Source organism: Triticum urartu, chromosome 2 (genome assembly GCF_003073215.2).
Source record: "Triticum urartu cultivar G1812 chromosome 2, Tu2.1, whole genome shotgun sequence".
NCBI classification, from domain to species: domain Eukaryota; kingdom Viridiplantae; phylum Streptophyta; class Magnoliopsida; order Poales; family Poaceae; genus Triticum; species Triticum urartu.
In genome coordinates this window covers 198,319,217-198,337,069 of record NC_053023.1, presented here as the reverse complement: position 1 = coordinate 198,337,069, position 17,853 = coordinate 198,319,217, and the positions used below count along the sequence as shown (strand labels likewise).

The 17,853-nt window shown below is 43.9% G+C and overlaps 1 pseudogene; it reads left to right on the top strand.

The window, feature by feature from the left end:
* The first annotated feature begins 6,725 nt into the window (after positions 1-6,725).
* On the top strand, positions 6,726-11,737 carry LOC125535721 (annotated as a pseudogene).
* Positions 11,738-17,853: the final 6,116 nt, after the last annotated feature.

Here is a 17,853-nt window from a genome sequence, read left to right as displayed (position 1 = left end):
TCCTCATGCCGCGGAAATTTGGCTGTGTGAATGGCCATGTGATGCATTCTTACAAGCAGCCGAGATTTATGATGATTTCTACTATTTGGCTGGGAATGCCGGCATCACCAAATTCCTCCTCGACAAGTGTAATCAGTATCTCCTACTCACCAGTACTTTCATGCAAAACTTTCATTTTCATGCTAGGAGATCACCACCCATGGTAGATTTTCACTTATATGAAGAAATGACGCTTTATGACTTTTGTGAGGTTTGTAAATTACCTTATGAAGGTAGCGTCGAGGAACCACGTCCTAGTGATGTTGAAGGCCTTATTCATGAAATTACCGTAGGGGAAGGAAGAGGAGTGTCGGGGGCGAGAGTGGCTAGTATTCATTTCCCTATTTTACGCTATTACTCATTATTTGCTGGGAGATGTTTAATAGGTCATGGAGAGAGTGGAGGCCTTAGTGCCCCTGACCTCACCATTTTGTGCCACACTTTACATAGAGATAGAACTTACAGTTTGGGTGCTATGGTTGCTAGACGGTTGAGTATGAACCGTGCAAAGGGTCCTATTTTCGGAGGTATCTTCGCCTCCCGCCTTGCTAAACACTTTGAGATACCCATTAGGCACCATGAAAAAGAGGAAAAAATGCAACCCACTATACATTTAGATTATGATAGCATGGTAGCACATAAGTTTATTCACCATTATGAGGAAAAGAGACTTATTTATAAGTTGGTATTTAGCGAGGTCACCTTTCAGATTATTGCCTTGCCAGCACCTATTTTGTTCAATATTCATTCCGGCAGGTACTTCGTTTTGCCCGCGGACATTCATGCATACTCGGAGAGGACACAATCCCCGCCTCCCAAGCCAAAGCCCTCACCTGATCCATACTAGGAGTCTATTTATCAGTGGGAGCCCCAGGAGCTCGCTAACCAGTGGAACCCCCAGGATCCTCCTCAGTACACCGGAGAGGGCTACTCTGATCCATGGGTATAGACCAACTTAGGCCAAAAGCCTAAGCTTGGGGGAGTACGTATTTCTCACCAACATTACATTCATGTTCACACACTCATTCTAGTTGTCGGTGCTTATACTTTTTCATTGTAATATCCATGTTAGTTTATTTCTTTTTTTCTGCTTTGTTCTTGTGTGTTTGATAAGCCTTAAGAAAAACCCAAAACATTAGTTGTAGTTAGTTTACTTTCTATGCATGCTTAGTAGTAATATTAAAAGAAAACCCAAAAAGATTTCTCGTTCTTCTTTTGTTTGTTGGGAGCTTCCCCGTGTAAATAGTTTCTCTCGTTCTTGTTTTACTTTCTTCAGAAAAACAATAACTCCAAAAACATTTCAGTGTGTTTCTTTGAACTTCTTTTTCTTTTCTTTGGGGGACGAGAGGAGAAGACCACAATGAAAATGTTGAGTGGATCTCATATGCATTATTGTTGATCTAACAAAGAGCCCATATTACCTTGTATTCTCTTTTGAATAAATGTTTACAGATTCCAGCTTAGTCCGATGCATGTGCACTATTATTATTATTATTATTATTTATCCACACCGTTCGGTCATGCAAGTGAAAGGAAATAATGACGATATATGATGAAATGATTGAGATGAACAAAAGATGGTATGAACTCTACCTATCTTGTTTTTGTAAATATGATTAGTTCATCATTCCTGACTTAGCCTATTATGAATGAAACATGTTTGCAATGACAATTCGAGATTATAGTTACTCCTGCCATGCTTAATTTGCTAGGAGTTTATAATGGTTTACCTTGCGTGCCAACATGGAAATTAAAATGGTTGTGATGTAGTATGATAGGATGGTATCCTCCTTTCAATGATTCGAGTGGCTTGACTTGGGACATGTTCACGCATTTAGTTGAAACAAAATCAACATAGCCTCTACGATATTTATGTTTATGGTAATTTATATCCTACTCATGCTTGCATTCAATGTTGGTTAATCTCAATGCATTTTATTACTGTTGTCGCTCTCTAGCTGGTCGATTCCCAGTCTCTTTCTAGCCTTCACTTGTACTAAGCGGGAATACTGCTTGTGCATCCACTTCCATAAGCCTCAAAGTTATTCCATATGAGTCCACCATATCTACCTATATACGGTATTTACCTACCATTCCAAGTAAATTTGCATGTGCCAGACTCTAAACCTTGAAATAATAATTTGTTTTGTATGCTCGAATAGCTCATGTGTCAACTAGGGCTATCAATATCTTCCATGCTAGGTGGGTTATTCTCATGATGAGTGGACTCCGCTCATCATTCACGAGAAAATTGCCGGTAACCGGGATGCCCAGTCCCTTGCTCAAAGCAAATCAAATCAAAATAATTGCAAACAAAACTCCCCCAGGATTGTTGTTAGTTGGACGGTACCCGTTCTTTCGGACCAGCCATGGAGTGTGCTTGTTGGTGGTGGGGGAGTGTAAACTTTACCATTCTATTTGGGAACCGCCTATAATGTATGTAGCATGGAAAATACCGAGATCTCTTAGTTGTTATGTTGACAATGAAAGCATACCACTCAAAATATTATTCCTCTCCATTTCAAAACTCGAGCTTTGGCACCTCTGCAAATCCCCGTTTCCCTCTGTGAAGGGCCTATCTATTTACTTTTATTGCTGAGTCATCATCCTCTTATAAATAGCACAAGTTAGAGAGCACCACTGTCATTTGTATGCATTGTTATTAATTTATATTGAGTATGACTGTGACTGGATCTCTTTTACCATGAATTACAATGTCTAGTCGGTCCTTAATCTTCAGGGGTACTCTACATTTATGTTTTGCGGTCTTAGAAAGGGCTAGCGAGATACCATCTTGTTATATTATATCATGATTGTTTTAAGAAAAGTGTTGTCATCCGAGATTTATTATTATTGCTCGCTAGTTGATTATGCCATTGGTATGAGTAATCGTGAGACCTAAATGTTATTGTGAATATGGTTAGTTCATAATCTTTGCGGAAACTTGAATGCTGGCTTTACATATTTGCAACAACAAGATCAAACAGAGTTTGTAAAAGTTTTTCTTTATCACTTTCAGTTTAGCAATGGGTTAAGCTTGGGGGAGTTGATACGTCTCCGTCGTATCTACATTTGCAAACTCTTTTGCCCTTGTTTTGGACTCTAACTTGCATGATTTGAATGGAACTAACCCGGATTGACGTTGTTTTTAGCAGAATTGCCATGGTGTTATTTTTGTGCAGAAAAAAAGTTCTCGGAATGACTTGAAACTTCTCGGAGCCAAGTTTTGGAATTAATAAAAAATATTGGTGAAAGAATCAGCACCAGGGGCCACACCCTAGCCACAAGGGTGGGGGCTCGCCCTCCGACCTTGTAGCCCCCCTGGACCTCCACCGACCTCAACTCCAACTCCATATATTCTCTTTTGGGGAGAAAAAAATCAGGGAGAACGATTCATCACATTTTATGATATGGAACCACCACCAAGCCCTGTTCTTCCTCGGGAGGGCAGATCTGGAGTTTGTTTTGGGCTATAAAGAGGGGAATCCGTCGCCATCATCATCATCAACCATTCTCCATCACCAATTTCATGATGCTCACCGCCGTGCGTGAGTAATCCCATCGTAGGCTTGCTGGACCGTGATGGGTTGGATGAGATTTACAATGTAATCGAGTTAGTTTTGTTAGGGTTTGATCCCTAGTATCCACTATGTTCTAAGATTGATGGTGCTATGATTTTGCTATGCTTAATGCTTGTCACTAGGGCCCGAGTGCCATGATTTTAAATCTGAACCTAGTATGTTTTCATGAAGATATTTGTGTTCTTGATCTGATATTGCAAGTTATAGTCACCTACTGCATGTTATGATCTAGCAACCCCGGAGTGAGAATAGTCGGAACCACTCCTGGTGATGACCGTAGTTTGAGGAGTTCATGTATTGATGTCGATTGAAGCTACGTTGGTATTTCCCCAAAGATGAAGGGATGATGCAGCACAACAGCGGTAGTTATTTCTCTCAGATATGAAACCAAGGTTATCGAACCAGTAGGAGAACCAAGCAACACAATGTAAACAGCCTTTGCACACAAATAACAAATACTCGCAACCCGACGTGTTAAAGGGGTTGTCAATCCCTTTCGGGTAACGGTGCCAGAAATTGGTGTGTGGACGGGAGAAAATTGTAATAGATTGAATAGATAGATCGCAAATAAAATAAAGTGCAACAAAGTATTTTTGGTTTTTTGGATTAATAGATCTGAAAATAAAAGCAAATAAAAGTAGATCGCAAAGGCAAATAATATGAGAAAGAGACTCGGGGCCGTAGGTTTCACTAGTGGCTTCTCTCGAGAAAAATAGCAAACGGTGGGTGAACAAATTACTGTTGGGCAATTGATAGAGCTTCAAATGCTGATGATGATATCCAGGCAATGATCATTATATAGACATCACGTCCAAGATTAGTAGACCGGCTCGTGCCTGCATCTACTACTATTACTCCTCACATAGACCGCTATCCAGCATGCATCTAGTGTATTAAGTTCATGGAGAAATGGAGTAATGCAATAAGAGTGATGACATAATGTAGACAAGATCTATCTATGTAGATATAGCCCCCATCGTTTTATCCTTAGTAGCAACGATACATACATGTCGGTTCCCCTTCTGTCACTGGGATCAAGCACCGTAAGATCGAACCCACTACAAAGCACCTCTTCCCATTGCAAGATAATAGATCAAGTTGGCCAAGAAAAACCCAAATATAAGAGAAGAAATACGAGGCTATAAGCAATCATGCATAAAAGAGATCAAAGAACCTCAAATACTTTCATGGATATAAAAAGAGATAGATCTGATCATAAACTCAAAGTTCATCGGATCCCAACAAACATACCACGAAAGAGTTACATCATATGGATCTCCAAGAGACCATTGTATTGAGAATCAATGGAGAGAGATGAAGCCATCTAGCTACTAACTAAGGACCCGAAGGTCTACAAAGAACTACTCACGCATCATCGGAGAGGCACCAATGGAGGTGGTGAACCCCATCCAAGGTGGTGTCTAGATTGGATCTGGTGGTTCTGGACTCTGTGGCGGCTGGATCAATATTTCGTCGACTCCCCTAGGGTTTTGGGAATATTGGGGTATTTATATAGCAAAGAGGCGGTCCGGGGGGCACCCGAGGTGGGCACAACCCACCAGGGCGCGCCTGGGCCTCCTGGCGCGCCCTGGTGGGTTGTGCTCCCATCGAGGCACCCCCAGGCGCAGCCAGGGCCCGTTCTGTTCCTTCCGGCCCATAAAAAATCTCCGTAAAGTTTCGTGGAATTTGGACTTTGTTTTATATTGATTTTCTGCGATGTAAAAACATGGAAACACAACAACTAGCACTTGGCACTATGTCAATAGGTTAGTACCAAAAAATGATATAAAATGACTATAAAATGATTACAGAACATCCAAGATTGATAATATAATAGCATGGAATGATAAAAAATTATAGATACGTTGGAGACGTATCATGTATTCACTAAGTGTTAATGCTTTGGTCCGGTACTCTATTAAAAGGAGGCCTTAATATCCCTTAGTTTCCAATAGGACCCCGCTTCCATGGGAGGGTAGGACAAAAGATGTCATGCAAGTTCTTTTCCATAAGCACGTATGGCTATATTCGGAATACATGCCTACATTATATTGATGAATTGGAGCTAGTTCTGTGTCACCCTATGTTATAACCGTTGCATGATGAATGCCATCTGACATAATTATCCATCATTGATCCATTGCCTATGAGGTTTTCACATATTGTTCTTTGCTTAGATACTTTTTCGTTGCCACTGTTACGATTGCTACAAAACTGCTACTGTTACTTTTTCCAGTATTACTGTTACTTCCATACTACTTTGCTACTAAATATTTTGCTGCAGATATTAAGTCTTTCAGGTGTGGTTGAATTGACAACTCAACTGCTAATACTCAAGAATATTCTTTGGCTCCCCTTGTGTCGAATCAACAAATATGGGTTGAATACTCTACCCTCGAAAACTTTTGCGATCTCCTATACTTGTGGGTTATGAATATGCTCCAATGTGTTCTCCAAGAATTGCAACTCCCGAAAGGTACCTTAATAAAGCTGACGGATACATCAACAACTCCATCATCACCACCTCTGAATAAAGAGACATAAATACATGGGTATGGGCACTCCCCTTGGAAACTGCCAAGCTTGGGGGAGGTGCCCCGGTATCGTATCAACATCACACCTTTACCTTTATCATTTTTCTTAGTTCGATCCTTTTGGTTATATCTCGATCTAGTAGCATAAAGTTTTAGTATGATCTAGCTTTGAGTTTTTTTAGATCTATCTATGTAATCAAGTCCATGAGTTATATAATAAAGAGTAGTTTTGAGTTGAGGGATTTTCTTTCTTGCTTTGATCTTGAGGAAATTAAAGCAAAGAGTAAAAAGAAATAAAAGAATCATATAGTGATCTTATGGAGAGTGGCGACTTCACATATAAAGAGTATGATAAATAAAATTTGTTGAGAGTCAACAAACATGGTTTTGGTCATTGTTGCAATTAATAGGAAGTAATAAAGAAAGAGAGGCTTCGCATATAAATATACTATCTTGGACATCTTTTGTAATTGTGAGCACTCATTAAAATATGACATGCTAAAAAGTTGACATTGCACAAGACAACATAATGAGTTATGTTTGCTTACGTCCGAATAGAAGTTATATTGTCATGGATGAGAAGATGATCGAATTGTGGATGTCACCACCTCTCTCCCCACCTCCCACCCCACCTCCAGCCTCCGCCCACCCTCCGGCCACTAGAAACCCTCCGGCCACCACAAACCCTCTGGCAGCCTCTCCACTAGAACTCACCCCCGCCACCAGTCCCCTGGACGCACTCCTTCCCTCTGCTGCGCCACCTCCATCGCCATTCTTTGACCTATCCTATGTCAAAGCCAGCCAGGTGGCTCTTTGCTGCTTCCTGGGATGCGATGACGCCATGGGTCTAGAGTTTGAAGACGACTGCAGCTACTACTACCGTCTTGCCATTACCACTCCGGAACTACACCTCGCGACGCCCCTCTACATCATCTTCGATTTCTCGAACCGCCACCTTGACACCATCATCGTCGCCGCTTTGCTCCAGGCTGCCCTTGGCGGCTGTGCTATTGATTTCTTCGTCGCCATGTGCTCTCCTCTTGTCTTCCGCTTCCATGAGGCTTCCTCGCGAGTCACAGAGATCATCCTAGCCCAAACCAAGGTCTGCCACCGCAACTATGCTTTCTCCTTCGCTAGAACCCTACCCATGCTTCCAGCACCCCCTGCTGCTGCCTCTTGCATGTAGCTAGCTCACCTCCCGCAAATTCCAGATGACCTATGTCTTCACTTTGAAGGTGTGGTGTGGATGCAGCTCCGTTCTCCAGTCACCATCGATCCATGCTCCCAGCTACACGGATGCCGCATGTATGTGCATGTCATACAGTTTCCCTTCACCCTTGTTCCAGCTCAATGGCCCTAATCCTTGCTCGCCTGTTCGTTGGCCACTATCACCACTTCAACGTCACCGACAACAGTGACTCATGTTTTTCGTTCACCGTATCCACCCACGTAGTTGCCAAGCTTGTCACCTCCATTGGATATTTCCGCAAACTAGGCATGCTGATCTGTTTCCCCTGGCCGCCGCTCATGGGTGGTGTCGGATGCTCGCTTTTTGGAGAGATCATGCCTCCTTCATACAGTGCCACGTCCTCCTCCCCATTGACGGTTTTCTCTGCAGCTCTGCCATCAGCGTCACCAGCTCTGGATCAGCCTAAGGTGAGACGTTATCGGCCTAGTATTAGCTTTTTTACCGTATGCCCAATGTTAACCGCTTTAACCATCTCCCTTCTCACATACAATACACTTCTCACACTCATTTTTTCTGGATCACTTTCATGCCAATTAGTGTTAGACCTAATGAAGTGTTGGTTGAGTCAGCCTTAAACCACTATTTTTTGTTCAAACAAGATTTCCATGCAGTCAAGGTTCATGAGCTCATTTTCAAATCTAGCAACTTCTCCCGCTCGACCAAAGTTCAAATTCTCAAGCATAGGTCCCTTGAATTTGAAGGTTTTCATCTTTTTCTTTTTGACCAGCTAGAACCAACCATTACTCACTGCAGTCGTTTTCATGCATTATATAAAAAAAATCTTACCCCCTGCCACCATGATCTGCATCCATCCTTGGCCCTTTTCATCAACCTCGATCGCATGTCCATGTACCGCACCCCCCCCTCACGGGCTCGCTGCACATCCGGTCAGCTTTGTATGAGCCCCTGGCCCACCCCATGCACAATGATGGCTGCGCGGCGCCTCAGACAAACTAAATCTCCCAAAAGATCTGAACGCAAAGAGAGGGGCATGGGAACCCAAGCATCCCCTCTTGTCTCTCTATCTGTGCCAAATCTGGACGGCCCACTTTCTCCCCCCGCGTGATGCGGAGCATCCCAAGGTCATACCCATGGACCTACTTACATCTCCCACGACACCACTTGGACCAATGACAAGATCCCGCGCAAGAGCCATCGAGAACGAGGTTAACTCTCTCTTTGTTGAACTCCCATTTGATCGAGTTGAGACATGGCTACTACCTCAAACAGAGAAGCTTTGTGTGCTTAGGTACCATGGAAGCAACCAAGGAGAAGTTACGGTGCAAGATGGACATCGAGAGCATGAAGAACATCTTCCCAGCACAGAAATCCCGGTACTACCGCCCATGTACCGCCCCACTACCGCCCGATGGTACAACCGCTCAACCACCACCCAACTACCGCCCAAGCTTCTGTGATCGGAGTGGTGCAAGGCCGGTACAACACCGGTTATTCCGGTAACAGCCACCAGACCAGTACAACCGCCCAAACACTGATACAACCGCTGAGCACATCCAGAAACACCTCCAGGAACCAGTACCTGAGCTCCCAATGGTACAACCGCCCCATGACTGGTACTACCGCCTTGCCTGTGCATAGTGAAAGGGGTTTCACCCCATGTATCCCCCAACTTACCCCTTGGACTATATATACTTGTCTCCTAGCTCCATACTAGGGCAGCATTGTGTTAGCTCATATGTGAGATAGAGCTTCGCTCATCCATCTGGATCTACTCCTTCGCGAGGGACCGACACCTCTTCGGAGAAGATCCACTTGGATACAAGACCTCCTCACGGAGAAGACCATCCAGACCTCCTTTGGAGAAGAACCGGTTACCCTTTGTATCTTCCCTTGTTGACTTTGGATAGTGTGTCTCTCTTTGTGTTTCGAGAATCTAGCACATGTGTGACCTAATCTCGTTGGTTTGAGTGTTTCTCATGTGTCTCCTTTTTGTGTTTTCCCCTTGTGTTCTTCGTGTTCCTCGTTGGGATCCGCTCCTTTCGTGAAGGATCGGCCGTATAGGGTTCCACCCTACATCATCTTGGTATCTAGAGCCACGTTGATCACGATTGCGGAGCCTCCCCGTTGTGTTTTCTAGCTTGATTTTGTTGTGTTCTTCCCCAATTTTGAAAATCCCCACCAAAAATAGCCCCAATTTTTTTTTGTGATTTGTTGGTGTGATGAAGGTTTGTTGGATTTGATCCATGGATTTCATGTGTAGCAGGTAGATTTAGCTTCCCCACGAGTTTCCCCACCTTCCATCCTCGAAATCTCCATAATTTTGCCCCCGAAATCATCCATTTTTGCCTGAAGTTTCGCCCCGATCTCGATCTGCGAATTCTCCCGACACCAGCGATACTACCGCCCACTCCAAGTGGTACTACCGCTCAGCACCACAAGCGGTACTACCGCCCATCCTAGAAGTACTACCGCCCCTCCCAGTTTCAGCCCCGGTTGATTGACAGTTTTGACCAAAACTTCCACATCTGGACTCAGATTTTTGCGTTCTTTAGCTCGTTGGATAGCTATTGACATCCCCCATCCACTTAGATAAGTTCCAACACCATCTCACTCAATCAAAATTTTGTCATTTAGACATTGTTTCCTAGGTCCTCCACCATACCATCCACATTACCATTCCACCTTCCACATACGCACTTGCAAACCACCATCGCTTTCCGCAACCATCATTTGATTTTGGTTTTGAGAATTTGAGTTGTGGTTCATCATTTCCTAGGGTGTTTCAGCTAACTAGGAACGATTCAACATCGACATCACCACCGCTCATCTTCGCCACGGACTCGTCATCAACGACGACCACTTTGAGCATCATCTTGGTATCGTGTTATCTCATCATTGTACATTCTTGCCATTTGCATTGATAACCCCATAGAACATTTTGCGTACCTTTCCTATCGAGACTAGCTTTTGGGTATTGCCGGCAACGTTACTTGTGCACACTACTGATCATAGCTCCCATTGCATACATACCTTACCACCGTGGTGCATATCTTGGTATCATCTCTTGTGTCATAAGGTTATCATAAGCATACACAATTTCTATCTTGGTCCGTGAAGAATTGCATGAGAAAAGAGCTCAAAAGAGAAAGAGCCATCCAAGCTTTTAAGAAAAAGAGGAAAGACAAGCAAAGAGCTTATAAGCAAGAACCATAGCATCATAATACATTAAGATTGTCATACTAGATCATCTTGGATCATATCATCAGAATACCATACATAGAGCATATTTGGGATAGAAGTCATTGCATATTTTCTTAATAGGTTGTGCACAAGTTCGTATCCGCATATTGTGCAATCGTGCTAGCGTCTCTCTAGTGTTGTGAAACAAGAGCATTTTCGTGGATTCCACATTTTCGCTCATTCGTTGGTTGCACGACCCCATTTGTTTTTCCGTGTGTGAGTTTCCATGTATGGTATCTTGCTATTGGTATACTTGTTGCATTTGAAATTTTTTGAATCTTTTCCAACATTATTGAGGCTCACTAACAATTGCATCAAATTTTGTGCCACCATCCTAACCGAGCTCCACCATAAGATTTTACTTGTGTAGGTGTGAGAAACCGACAAGAATTGGTACCAATTGTGCTATTTCCTTGTTCCACATTGAGTGATCATTGATCCGTCTTCAACATCGGTCAATGTACATTTGGTATAAATTCTTATCTTTCTCCCACTCACATATTTGTTTGGAATGATGGATAGCCCAAGTACTTCTACCAACCCACTCTTCATCGAGCAAGACGATGACATGTCCTCCTACGTCACAAAGAGCCACCTCTTTGGTGCACTACGTGCTTTGCATCAAGAGCAACAAGCAATGAGCGAATGCATCGAAAACCTCGCCACCGACTTGTGACTCTCCGAGCTACGTACAAGGGACTACTTCGACAACAAGCTCGACGAACACAAACAAGAGAATGACGCAAGAATGGACATTATTCGAGCTTTGTTGGTCAACCGCTCTTCTTCCACTTCGTCCTCATCAAGACGGAGCCACTCAAGTCGACACTCCGACTACACCATCTCCGGCTCAAGAACACTGACATCGAATACTCTTTGACGTGCCGCACGGCAAGACCGTCAAGCAAACCTCAATCCTCTACACGACAATGACTCTCAAGAGAAACGACACCGTCAAAACCAAGCTACTTTCGCGCAAGCACAAGAACGCCAATGACAACAAGAAGATGAAGAGCGAGCGCGAGAACACCAAGTTGCACAAGATGTCGAGGCACAATGTCAAGAACAACAACAATGAGAAGCTCAAGCACTTGAGGCGCAACGTGCCCTCCGAGATTCAAGTCAAGTTGTAGCCACGCAACTGGCAAAATTGTGAGCACCGAGAAGCGCTTGATGAAGAGGTTCAAGAGAGGAACTATCAAGCTCGAGCGCATCGTCAAGTTCAACGACCTCATCACCACGAAATCCTCCATGACAAGAGCAACATCAGGAAGACAATCCTCCTCGTCAAGGACGTCATCATCCCCGACCCCAACACAATGAAGAGCAATGATACGACAAGCTAAAGTTCACCATGCCCAAGTTCAATGGAAGCAATGATCCCGAAGAGTACCTCTCATGGGCATTGAAGGTTGTCATGAGAGCATGCTTCGTGCCAACCTACTACAACCGTGACCTCTTCAAGAAACTCCAACTCCTCAAGCAAGGAACAAAGAGCGTTGAAGAATACTACAAAGAAATGGAGATTTCCACGATAAGAGCCAATGTCACAGAAGATGATGAGCAAACTATGGCACGTTTCTTGAATGGACTCAATCATCCTATCAATAAGATCGCCGACTTCCAACCATACTCGAACCTCATCGAGCTAGTGCACCAAGCTACTAAGGTGGAACGTCAAGTGCAAGATGACTTCAAATATATCAACTTCTCATACAAGTCCTATGGTCTCTCCAACTCTCAAGCTTCAACGACTCCAACACCTTCTACCTCACCCAAGCCATCTACAAGCAACGACGACAAGTCAAGTTACAAGAAAACTTCGACAACCTCAAGCCGTCCTCCTACTACAAGCAACTTCAAGCCGAGAGCTTCATCATCCTCTACCCCAATCGATGAGACCGTCTAGACAAGTTCCTTCAAATGCTACACATGTGACGGCCGAGGCCACAAGTCCTTTGAGTGCACCAACAAGAGCACCATGATCCTCAATTATGACGGCACATATGACTCCATGAGTGAAGGAGAAATGGAAGCCCTTGAGCAAGTTTCCATGCACCGGCAAGTGAACGAAGATGAAGAGGATCAAGTCTTTCGTGAAGAAGATTCAAGTCCCGCTCTCGTTGTCTCCAAGGTCTTGACTCTTCAACATCAATAAGAAGAAGACCAAAGATGCCATATCTTCCACACCAAGGCTGGCATCAATGGAAGGTCTGTCAAGGTCATCATCGATGGAGGGAGTTTCCATAACTTAGCAAGTGAAGAACTTTGCTCCAAGCTCCAATTGGTCAAGATGAAGCGCCCGCACCCTTACAAAGTTCAATGGCTAAGCGACAACAGCACCATCCAAGTCGAGCATAGAGTGCAAGTCTCCTTCAAAATCGGAGCTTACGAAGACACTTTGGAGTGTGATGTTGTTCCTATGTCCGTTTGCCACATCCTTCTTGGACGACCATGGCAATATAACCGAGGCGTCTTCCACAACGAGCGTACAAATCACTATAGCTTCAAGATGAAAGGAAAGGAGCATGTACTATGACCTATGTCTCCAAGTCAAGTGACCGCCGACAAGCAAGCCACCCATCATGGAGAGAATAGTGAGAGAGCGAACCAACAAAAAGAGAGTTAGCGCCACAAGCCCAAATTGAGCGTCTCCATGATGAGCGACAAGAAGAACTTAGTCCTCTTTGCCACCAAACGCGAGATAAGAGAAGTGTGTGAGAACCCATCAAGTTGCATGCACTATGTCCTTTTGTGCAAGGACGAGGCACCAAAAGCTAACACCTCTCACGATCTACCTTTAGTGTTATCTTCTCTTTTGTAGGAATTCCAAGATGTTTTCCCCGACGAGCTACCTCCACTATGAGGCATCGAGCACCGCATCGACCTCATCCCCGGAGCACCTCTTCCAAACAAGGCCCCATATCGCGTCTGTTGGGGAACGTAGTAATTTCAAAAAATTTCCTACGCACACGCAAGATCATGGTGATGCAGAACAACGAGGGGAGAGTATGATCTACGTACCCTTGTAGATCGCAACGGAAGCGTTGACACAACGTAGAGGAAGTAGTCGTACGTCTTCTTCCCGATCCGACCGATCCAAGCACCGTTACTCCGACACCTCCGAGTTCTTAGCACACGTACAGCTCGATGACGATCCCCGAGCTCCGATCCAGCAAAGCATTGGGGAAGAGTTCCGTCAGCACGACGGCGTGGTGACGATCTTGATGTTCTACCGACGCAGGGCTTCGCCTAAGCACTACAACGATATGATTGAGGTGGAATATGGTGGCAGGGGGCACCGCACACGGCTAAGGAACGATCTCAATGATCAACTTGTGTGTCTAGAGGTGCCCCCTGCCTCCGTATATAAAGGAGCCAAGGGGGAGGGGTGCGGCCAGCCCTATGGAGGCGCAGGAGGAGTCCTACTCCTACCGGGAGTAGGACTCCCCCCCCCCAATCCTATTCCAACTAGGACTCCCAAGGGGGAAAGAGGGAGAGGGGTGGCCGGCCACCTCTCCTAGTCCTAATAGGACTAGGGGAGGGGGGAGGCGCGCAGCCCTTATGGGCAGCCCTTTCACCTTTCCACTAAGGCCCACTAAGGCCCATATGACTCCCGGGGGTTCCGGTAACCTCCCGGTAATCCGGTAAAATCCTGATTTCACCCGGAACACTTCCGATGTCCAAACATAGGCTTCCAATATATCAATCTTCATGTCTCGACCGTTTCGAGAATCCTCGTCATGTCCGTGATCACATCTGGGACTCCGAACAACCTTCGGTACATCAAAATGCATAAACTCATAATAACTGTCATCATAACGTTAAGCGTGTGGACCCTACGGTTTGAGAACAATGTAGACATGACCGAGATACGTCTCTGGTCAATAACCAATAGCGGGACCTGGATGCCCATATTGGCTCCTACATATTCTACGAAGATCTTTATGGGTCAGACCGCATAACAACATACGTTGTTCCTTTTGTCATCGGTATGTTACTTGCCCGAGATTCGATCGTCGGTATCCACTACCTAGTTCAATCTCGTTACCGGCAAGTCTCTTTACTCATTCTGTAATACATCATTTCACAACTAACATATTAGTTGTAATGCTTGCAAGGCTTATGTGATGTGTATTACCGAGAGGGCCCAGAGATACCTCTCCGACAATCGGAGTGACAAAACCTAATCTCGAAATACGCCAACCCAACATGTACCATTGGAGACACTTGTAGTACTCCTTTATAATCACCCAGTTACGTTGTGACGTTTGGTAGTACCCAAAGTGTTCCTCCGGTAAACGGGAGTTGCATAATCTCATAGTTATAGGAACATGTATAAGTCATGAAGAAAGCAATAGCAACATACTAAACGATCGGGTGCTAAGCTAATGGAATGGGTCATGTCAATCAGATCATTCAACTAATGATGTGACCTCGTTAATCAAATAACAACTCATTGTTCATGGTTAGGAAACATAACCATCTTTGATTAACGAGCTAGTCAAGCAGAGGCATACTAGTGACACTTTGTTTGTCTATGTATTCACACATGTATTATGTTTTCGGTTAATACAATTCTAGCATGAATAATAAACATTTATCATGATTATAAGGAAATAAATAATAACTTTATTATTGCCTCTAGGGCATATTTCCTTCAGTCTCCCACTTGCACTAGAGTCAATAATCTAGATTACACTGTAATGATTCTAACACCCATGGAGCCTTGGTGCTGATCATGTTTTCCTCGTGGAAGAGGCTTAGTCAACGGGTCTGCAACATTCAGATCCATATGTATCTTGCAAATCTCTATGTCTCCCACCTGGACTAGATCCCAGATGGAATTGAAGCGTCTCTTGATGTGTTTGGTCCTCTTGTGAAATCTGGATTCCTTTGCCAAGCCAATTGCACCAGTATTGTCACAAAAGATTTTCATTGGACCCGATGCACTAGGTATGACACCTAGATCGGATATGAACTCCTTCATCCAGACTCCTTCATTCGCTGCTTCCGAAGCAGCTATGTACTCCGCTTCACATGTAGATCCCGCTACGACGCTTTGTTTAGAACTGCACCAACTGACAGCACCACCGTTCAATGTAAACACGTATCCGGTTTGCGATTTAGAATCGTCCGGATCAGTTTCAAAGCTTGCATCAACGTAACCTTTTACGATGAGCTCTTTGTCACCTCCATATACGAGAAACATATCCTTAGTCCTTTTCAGGTATTTCAGGATGTTCTTGACCGCTGTCCAGTGATCCACTCCTGGATTACTTTGGTACCTCCCTGCTAAACTTATAGCAAGGCACACATCAGGTCTGGTACACAGCATTGCATACATGATAGAGCCTATGGATGAAGCATAGGGAACATCTTTCATTTTCTCTCTATCTTCTGCAGTGGTCGGGCATTGAGTCTTACTCGACTTCACACCTTGTAGCACAGGCAAGAACCCTTTCTTTGCTTGATCCATTTTGAACTTCTTCAAAATCTTGTCAAGGTGTGTGCTTTGTGAAAGTCCAATTAAGCGTCTTGATCTATCTCTATAGATCTTTATGCCTAACATGTAAGCAGCTTCACCGAGGTCTTTCATTGAAAAACTTCTATTCAAGTATCCCTTTATGCTATCCAGAAATTCCATATCATTTCTAATCAATAATATGTCATCCACATATAATATCAGAAATGCTACAGAGCTCCCACTCACTTTCTTGGAAATACAGGCTTCTCCGAAAGTCTGTATAAAACCAAATGCTTTGATCACCCTATCAAAGCGTTTATTCCAACTCCGAGAAGCTTGCACCAGTCCATAAATGGATCGCTGGAGCTTGCACACTTTGTTAGCTCCCTTTGGATCGACAAAACCTTCCGGTTGCATCATATACAACTCTTCTTCCAGAAATCCATTCAGGAATGCAGTTTTGACATCCATCTGCCAAATTTCATAATCATAAAATGCGGCAATCGCTAACATGATTCGGAAAGACTTAAGCATCGCTACAGGTGAGAAAGTCTCATCGTAGTCAACCCCTTGAACTTGTCGAAAACCTTTCGCGACAAGTCGAGCTTTGTAGACAGTAACATTACCGTCAGCGTCAGTCTTCTTCTTGAAGATCCATTTATTCTCAATTGCTTGCCGATCATCGGGCAAGTCAACCAAAGTCCATACTTTGTTCTCATACATGGATCCATCTCAGATTTCATGGCTTCAAGCCACTTTGCGGAATCTGGGCTCACCATCGCTTCTTCATAGTTCGTAGGTTCATCATGATCTAGTAGCATGACCTCCAGAACAGGATTACCGTACCACTCTGGTGCGGATCTTACTCTGGTTGATCTATGAGGTTCAATAGTATCTTGATCTAAAGTTTCATGATCATTATCATTAGCTTCCTCACTAACTGGTGTAGGTGTCACTGAAACAGTTTTCTGTGATGTACTACTTTCCAGTAAGGGAGTAGGTACAGTTACCTCGTCATGTTCTACTTTCCTCCCACTCACTTCTTTCGAGAGAAACTCCTTCTCTAGAAAGGATCCATTCTTAGCAACGAATGTCTTGCCTTCGGATCTATGATAGAAGGTGTACCCAACAGTCTCCTTTGGGTATCCTATGAAGACACATTTCTCCGATTTGGGTTCGAGCTTATCAGGTTGAAGCTTTTTCACATAAGCATCGCAGCCCCAAACTTTAAGAAACGACAACTATGGTTTCTTGCCAAACCATAGTTCATACGGCGTCGTCTCAACGGATTTTGACAGTGCCCTATTTAACGTGAATGCGGTCGTCTCTAAAGCATAACCCCAAAACGATAGCGGTAAATCTGTAAGAGACATCATAGATCGCACCATATCTAGTAAAGTACGATTACGACGTTCGGACACACCATTACGCTGTGGTGTTCCGGGTGGCGTGAGTTGCGAAACTATTCCACAGTTTTTCAAATGTACACCAAACTCGTAACTCAAATATTCTCCTCCACGATCAGATCGTAGAAACTTTATTTTCCTGTTATGATGATTTTCCACTTCACTCTGAAATTCTTTGAACTTTTCAAATGTTTCAGACTTATGTTTCATTAAGTAGATATACCCATATCTGCTTAAATCATCTATGAAGGTGAGAAAATAACGATATCCGCCACGAGCCTCAACATTCATCGGACCACATACATCGGTATGTATGATTTCCAACAAATCTGTTGCTCTCTCCATTGTACCGGAGAACGGTGTTTTAGTCATCTTA